Source organism: Dermacentor andersoni, chromosome 8, assembly GCF_023375885.2.
Source record: "Dermacentor andersoni chromosome 8, qqDerAnde1_hic_scaffold, whole genome shotgun sequence".
NCBI classification, from domain to species: domain Eukaryota; kingdom Metazoa; phylum Arthropoda; class Arachnida; order Ixodida; family Ixodidae; genus Dermacentor; species Dermacentor andersoni.
The window spans coordinates 34,613,993-34,621,022 of NC_092821.1; the positions used below are offsets into that span (position 1 = coordinate 34,613,993).

General features: G+C 47.3%; 2 non-coding genes across 2 annotated transcripts; both read right to left on the reverse strand.

The window, feature by feature from the left end:
* Positions 1 to 1,279: 1,279 nt before the first annotated feature.
* LOC126526224 (U1 spliceosomal RNA) lies at positions 1,280 to 1,442 on the reverse strand. Its single transcript, XR_007598484.2, has one exon. It is a non-coding gene; the product is annotated as a U1 spliceosomal RNA (small nuclear RNA).
* Positions 1,443 to 3,912: 2,470 nt separating this feature from the next.
* LOC126526521 (U1 spliceosomal RNA) lies at positions 3,913 to 4,075 on the reverse strand. The gene has a single exon (XR_007598590.2). It is a non-coding gene; the product is annotated as a U1 spliceosomal RNA (small nuclear RNA).
* Positions 4,076 to 7,030: the final 2,955 nt, after the last annotated feature.

The following is a 7,030-nucleotide window of genomic DNA, read 5'->3' on the forward strand; positions in this document are numbered from 1 at the left end:
CTGGAGGGAGGCCAATGCCACATCCCATATGCGGCACGTAGAAAAAGACGAAGATCTCCCGCATTGCGCAATAGAAGACGAGGTCCCTGCGTGATCGTTTTTCAGTTTGCCTGCAATTAAAGTGTCCTGCCCTGTTTTATCAGTTTCTGCTGCTTGTGAATCGTGACAATATTATTCCTTCACTGAAGTAAGTGCATTTCGTTTTCAAACAATCGACACAAATCCTCCACAACGAAGCGCCGCCGTGTACACTTCAATGGGCGCCACCGACCGTCCATCCACACTTACGCGGCGATGGTGCTACAGCCTATAACCCGATCTCGCGGCAGAATGCCTTACGACTATGTACGACCACTGAGATCTATGCTTATGACTGTTGTAGTGAGCACTGAAAGGGTAATAAGATTAATTAAGGTTAAAAAAGACATAACATTAATTACGATGAATTTAGTTAAGCCTAGATAAGACTCCTTAAGACTCAGAATGGCAAAGAAGCTTAGTGGAAATTAATTACGATGAAATTACTTGAGCGTAATTATGATTAATTGTGGGCAAATAAGTAGGGTGAGGTTAATTAAAATAAATTTAGTTTAAATTATTTAGTCTAACCAAGAGTAATTCGGGTCAAATTATTAAGCCGAATCCAGACTAAGCAACTTAGGATTCATTAAGCCAAATTTTGATTAACAATTATCTGATTAATGTCAACCATGATTAACTAAGGCTAGTTAGAATCACCTAAGGAAAATTAATATTCTTACGATTACATAACATATGCCGGATCAAGATTAATACTGCTAATGATTAAATCATGTTACTTTACTTAACCCTAATTCAGATGAATTACGATCACATTAACTTCCCCCGATCAGACAATCAGGCAACCGCAATAGGTCGCTTAAAAAGAAGTATTGGGTTTTACGTGCCAAAACCACTTTCTGATTATGAGGCACGCCGTAGTGGAGGACTCCGGCAATTTCGACCACCTGGGGTTCTTTAACGTGCACCTATATCTAAGCACCACGGGGTTTTCGCCGCTATTGAAATGCGGCTGCCGTGGCCGGGATTCCATCCCTCGACCTCGTGCTCAACAGCCCAACACCATAGCCACTGAGCAACCACGGCGTGTAATAAATAGGTCGTTTAATACTTACAGTACACTGCGTCACAAATGCAAAACCTGCAAATTATCAAATAATCTGAGATGCCAGAGTGAAGGAATGGACGAACAAGCTAAACCATAACACTTCTACGGATCTCACTTTGTATTTGTGCATGGAAGGGGCTGGCGCGTACGCCGAGCCCCACTACCAAAAATTGCATGCCCCATCTGCCCCGGTTTGGGGTAGTGGCGTGCTTCAGCCAACCGCAGTGCAATGGCGAGGCCTCGGCACGGGGCTCCGACCTGAGTGATCATCGGAAACCCGGCACCAGGTAAGTATGCGGAGAAGTGCGTCGGCATAAGAAGCCATTCTGAAAGGTGCACCATATGGAGCGGGCAGTCTGGAGTACTCTACATGAAACCGAAATCTTTGCTCAGCAACTAAAGCTTGCAAAACAACTAACTGCAATACAGAAGCCTTCCACCCATACAATTATAAACCTGGCTGGCACTATTGTCGAATTGCCACTGCCATATTATTAAAATTGTGAGGAAGCATCTCGTAATGATCGTCCATGTCGAGCGGCAGTTGCCCAAAGCTGCCGAGGTGACCTCTTGTGATTATTCCAGCGCGTGCGACTACAATAATGACAATCAACAGGGTGTTTCACATAACTTGAACCAAGCTTTGCCGTCATGTGGCACTGTGGCATATTTAGATTCCGGTAAATTAGTTAACTAAGGTCAAATATGCGGAATTTTAAGTATTCACTTTAGGGCCAAGTGCGTTTCTTTACGTTGTAGAGGGGACTCAGAAACGACCGATCCATTTTTGTGTGTGTGTGTCCTAAAGTACATGCCGCGTGAATTATTTTCGGCGTTTAACGAAAGCCCGCGAAATATGGAATTGTCATTGCATTTTCTACATGCCATCGTCGTCATACCGACTTCGCCTTTACCATACACGTCATTCCTTCCTCGTCATTCCCTCGTCGTGATAGTAGCCTTCATACCGTCATGGTCATGGCCTACCATGGCTAGAAAGTGTGATAGCAATGTGGACCGATCTCACAGACAACATATGTCGCTTGCAGGCGAAGCAGTCGAAGTCTGTGAATGACCACTGCATGTCTTAAAATACAGGTGTCTTCAGCAGTACTGCGTTTCGCAAGGTTGTTTGAATGCCTTAATCGCATTACGGTCGAAAGTCATCGTGACATCCTGAAGACCGTCCGACTGGCCGAAACCGCCGCTAGGGTCCAAGGACTCCTGGCCGTCGTCTAGGTGGGAAGGCTTAAAGCCTTCCCTACATCTGTTGGACAAATAAAGTTTTACAATCCAATAGAGCGCAGCTTGTCCGCTCTTGCGGAGACCGTCGGCGTTGTCCCTCGGCGTAACCGAGCAAACGAGCACAGCGAAGAACGAAAGAGCGAACGCGGAGCGCTGCGGGCAATGAAACACGTCAGCGCATCCGCGGCAGCAGTGTCGCCGGGCGAGCGTGGGAAAGAAAAAAATTCGGGGGCCGCAGTATTTATATGGAACAGATTACCAGCGAAGCTGTTTAGGCTGCATCATGCCAGAGTTCCCATACTGCCCCTTCCCCTGCGAAGGCGCTGGCGACACAGGTTTACTGCCAGTCGGTGCGCTGATTTCGGTCTCAAATTATTTGCCTCAATATATTGCGAGAACACGTATCGAACTGCTTACAAAGTTCTGGAAATTAAATTTAAAGCTAGCTACATTACGGCACATATTGCAATGCACCAATTGTTGCCGGTGAGTTGCAAAGTCCAGCCATTCGGAACGAATTCTGAGTATGTCACCAATTTCGAGACATGCGTTCCCAAAGTTTGCGACAAGATTCATTGGTGCCGCAGTAATTTTTGAGCTTCAAATCATAAAGATCATAATAATAATAATATTTGGGGTTTTACGTGCCAAAACCACTTTCTGATTATGAGGCACGCCGTAGTGGAGGACTCCGGAAATTTTGACCACCTGGGGTTCTTTAACGTGCACCTAAATCTAAGCACACGGGTGTTTTCGCATTTCGCCCCCATCAAAATGCGGCCGCCGTGGCCGGGATTCGATCCCGCGACCTCGTGCTCAGCAGCCAAACACCATAACCACTGAGCAACCACGGCGGGTATAAAGATCATGAGGCATTCCAGTCTGTGAAGGTGGTTGACCAGTAAAGCTGTTTAGCACACTACACGGAGGTGACACATAATTTGAAACAAAGGTACGAACTCATTTATTGTGTTGATGGGTGGTCATCGTGACGAAAGGTACGCACACTCATTTATTGTCTTGATCGGTGGTCATGATTTCACTCGCAACTGCAATCACATTCTTTGATAATGTCAAATCGATGCACGTATGCCGCCGGGTGGTCGGTTGGGCCTGATCGGTGTGACATCGCAAGGGATATGTCTGCAACACGGAAAGCGTAAACCGCTCCCTTTTCGGAACCGACACATCCACATTGCAATCACCGACATCGACAATTATCTCCAGTGTCATCGCAGATATTCACGCAAAGTGAGTAGCCATGAACCTTACGTGACTACGAGTCATTTCACCAAATTACCAATTAGGCAGTTCACCAATTACGCTGTTTCTCAACAGGTCATTCAATACTTGCAGCACATTGCGTCATCCTCAGCAGGGGCCGCTGTTTGCGTAATTGGGCCACAGAATAATTCGCTACGTGGCCGATAAAGCCGCAATAACTTCCATGACAGGGTAACGGAATGTACTCACAAGCTAATCCTACTTCCGAGTAGATCTCATTTTATGTTCGAGCATGGAAGGGGCTGGCGCGTACGCCGAGCCCCACTACCAAAAATTACATGCCCCATCTGCCCCGGTTTGGGGTAGTGGCGTGCTTCAGCCAACCGCAGTGCAATGGCGAGGCCTCGGCACGGGGCGCCGACCTGAATGATCATCGGAAACCCGGCACCAGGTAAGTATGTATAGCAATGCGTCGTGATACCTGGCCATTCCAAACGGTGCACCATATGGAGCGGGTACTGAAGCGTACTCTATATGAAACAGAGAACTCTGCTCAGCAACGAAAGCTTGCAAAGAACTCAATGTAACAAAAAAGCCTTCCACCGATATATCTATAAACCTAGCTGGCATCATTTTCAAGTTGCAACTGCCATATCATTAAAATTGTGAGAAAGCGTCGGGCAATGATCGTCCATGTTGGGCGGCGGTTGCCCAGAGCTGCCGAGGTGACCTCTTGTGTTTATTCCAGCGCGGGCGACTGCAATAGTCACAACAAACAGGGTGTTTCACGTAACTTGAACCATGGTTATTTAAAAAAGATTGGTTAGCCACAGCTGAATGAAACCAATGATATACACCCGCCGTGGTTGCTCAGTGGCTATGGCGTTGGGCTGCTGAGCACGAGCTCGCGGGATCGAATCCCGGCCACGGCGGCCGCATTTCGATGGGAGCGAAAACACCCGTAAACTTAGATTTAATTGCACGTTAAAGAACCTCAGGCGGACGAAAATGCACTACGGCGTGCCTAATAATCAGGAGGTGGTTTTGGCACGTAAAACCCCATAATTTAACAAATAGTTTGCCGTCTTGTACTGTCGCTGTGCCGTACTTATATTCCACTTAATTAGTTAACGAAGATGAAGTATGTTAACTATTCACTTTAAGGCGAAGTGCGTTACGTTGTAGAGGGGATTCACAAACGACCGATCTATTTTTCCTTGTTTGGCAAAGCACGTGCTGTGTGGTGATCTTTTTCATCGTTTTTATCGAGAGCCCGCGAACTATAGAATTGTCGTTCAATTTTCTACATGCCGTCGTCGTCCTACCGCCTTCGTCTTTGCCATCGACATCATTCCTTCTTCGTCAGCACTCGAAATCTCTGAATGACCACTACATATACTAAAATACAGGTGATTTCAGCAATACTGCGTTTCGCTACATTGTTTGAATGCTAATCGCCTTACCGTCGACAGTCATTGTTAGACCGGCTGCGCCAGACTTTTTCAGAGCCCAGCTTTTAGGAGCCCGTTCCTGCGGCGAGCGTCGGCGTTGTGCCTCGGCGTAACCGAGCGAAGGAGCGCAGCGAAGAATGAAAGAGCGATCGCGGAGCGCTGCGGGCGACGAAACACGTCAGCGCATCCGCGGCGCTGGACGAGCGGGGGAAAGAAAAAAAATTGGGGGGGGCCGCAACGTTCATATGGGGACAGATTACCAGTCAAGCTGTTTAGGCTGCATCATGCCAGCGTTCTTATACTGCCACTTCCTCTGCGAAGGCGCTGATTACACTAGTTCACTGCCTGTCGGTGCGGTGATTTCGGTCTCAAATTATTTGCCTTAATATATCGAGCGAAGAGGTGCCGAGCTGCTTGCAAAATTTTGAAAATTAAATTTTAAGCTAGTTGCTTTATGGCACGTACTGCAATTTAAGAATTGCTGTCGGTGACTGGCGAAGTCAAGCCATTAGGAACGAATCCCGAGTATGTCACCATATTCGAGACATGCATTCCCAAGATTTGCCACAAAATGCATTGGTGCCGCAGCAATTTTGAGGTTCAAATCATAAAAAGGCGTTTTGTAAAAAAAGTAAGTGGAACAGCAGTGCATTTTTACCGCAAGTTTGACTGCGCGTATCTTAAATCTGGTGCTAGTTTCAAAATTCCTTCCTATTGAATGTGTTTCGTGAAATCATTGGCTTCAGTTCCTGTACTGCAATACGTGCGCTAACATCATTAGTTGAAAGATTGATTAGTGACATTTTGTTAATTAGCCAAATATACATTTGATTTCCAGCGTAAGTATATAACGTCTGCCTCTTCGGGTAACCCAGGAGGGCGAGAGAATAAACATGTTTCTTGCATAAATGCAGCTGTGAAGAGGCGTCCTCATTCCAGAATACCTTGAGCTCTGGGGGTCCCTGCAAGCAGCCGTTGTGATCCTCGAGGGTGGAGCTGACCAAGGCTCTCTCCCAAAGATCGTTCGTTTGATAAAGGTTCAGAGGATGTAATGGTGCCTGTGTGCAAGTCCCTACTATGTGCCTGAGAGGCCCGGGTTCTGCGCAGAAGCGACATTGCGGAGAGAATTGTGTAGGGGCTACGAGGTGATCTCATGGTTGGGAACGTATTAACTTGTAGAGCTCGGAGGAATCGCTTCTGCTGCTCTAGGTAGTGACTTGTGTGGGGGTGCATATGTTCTGCGGGTTAGCTTGCAATGCTGTGTGATGTCTTGGTACGAGACTTGAGGATGCATGCGCTCGGGTTCGAATGCCTCGGCATCGGCTCGGTAGGTCGAATCTAGAGCCACGTGGTTAGCGACCTCGTTGTCAGGAATGCCGTGATGAGCTGGCGCCCAAATGATCATGACTGATCTCGTTGGTGCCTTTGTCTGACAATTTTTGGCATGAATTCTGCCGCTGGCGAAGCTGCGACACGGCTGTTGAGAGTCGATCACTATGACATCAACACCTGTTTGGGAAAGCGCGAGGGCTGTCGCCACTTCCTCGGCTTAGAGGGGATTGTTTCAGCGGAATGAAATGCTGTTCTTATGTTTTTTGTTCATGGTTACGGTGGCTGCTGTGGCTGCACGTCTGGGCTAAGACCCCGCATCCGTGTAGGCTGTAGAAGGTTGACAGCCGTATTGCTTGCTTATGGCCCGGGCCACCTTTGCTGTGCGTGGTGCACTGGGTGCATGTTGCAAGGTAGGGAAGGTACGCTGATGTTGCTCCGGATGGCATGGGGTAAGCTCATAGTCTGAGAAGGCGGATAATAAGTAGACTTGTGTTATATGGAGGCAAAAGGCGTAGCGCATCAAAAAGAGGATAAAAGAAGAAGACAGACAACACATACGTCCATATCTTTTGTCCAGTTTCTGATGAGCTACGCCTTTTGTCGGCACCTGATATACAAAGAAGCCAACGTG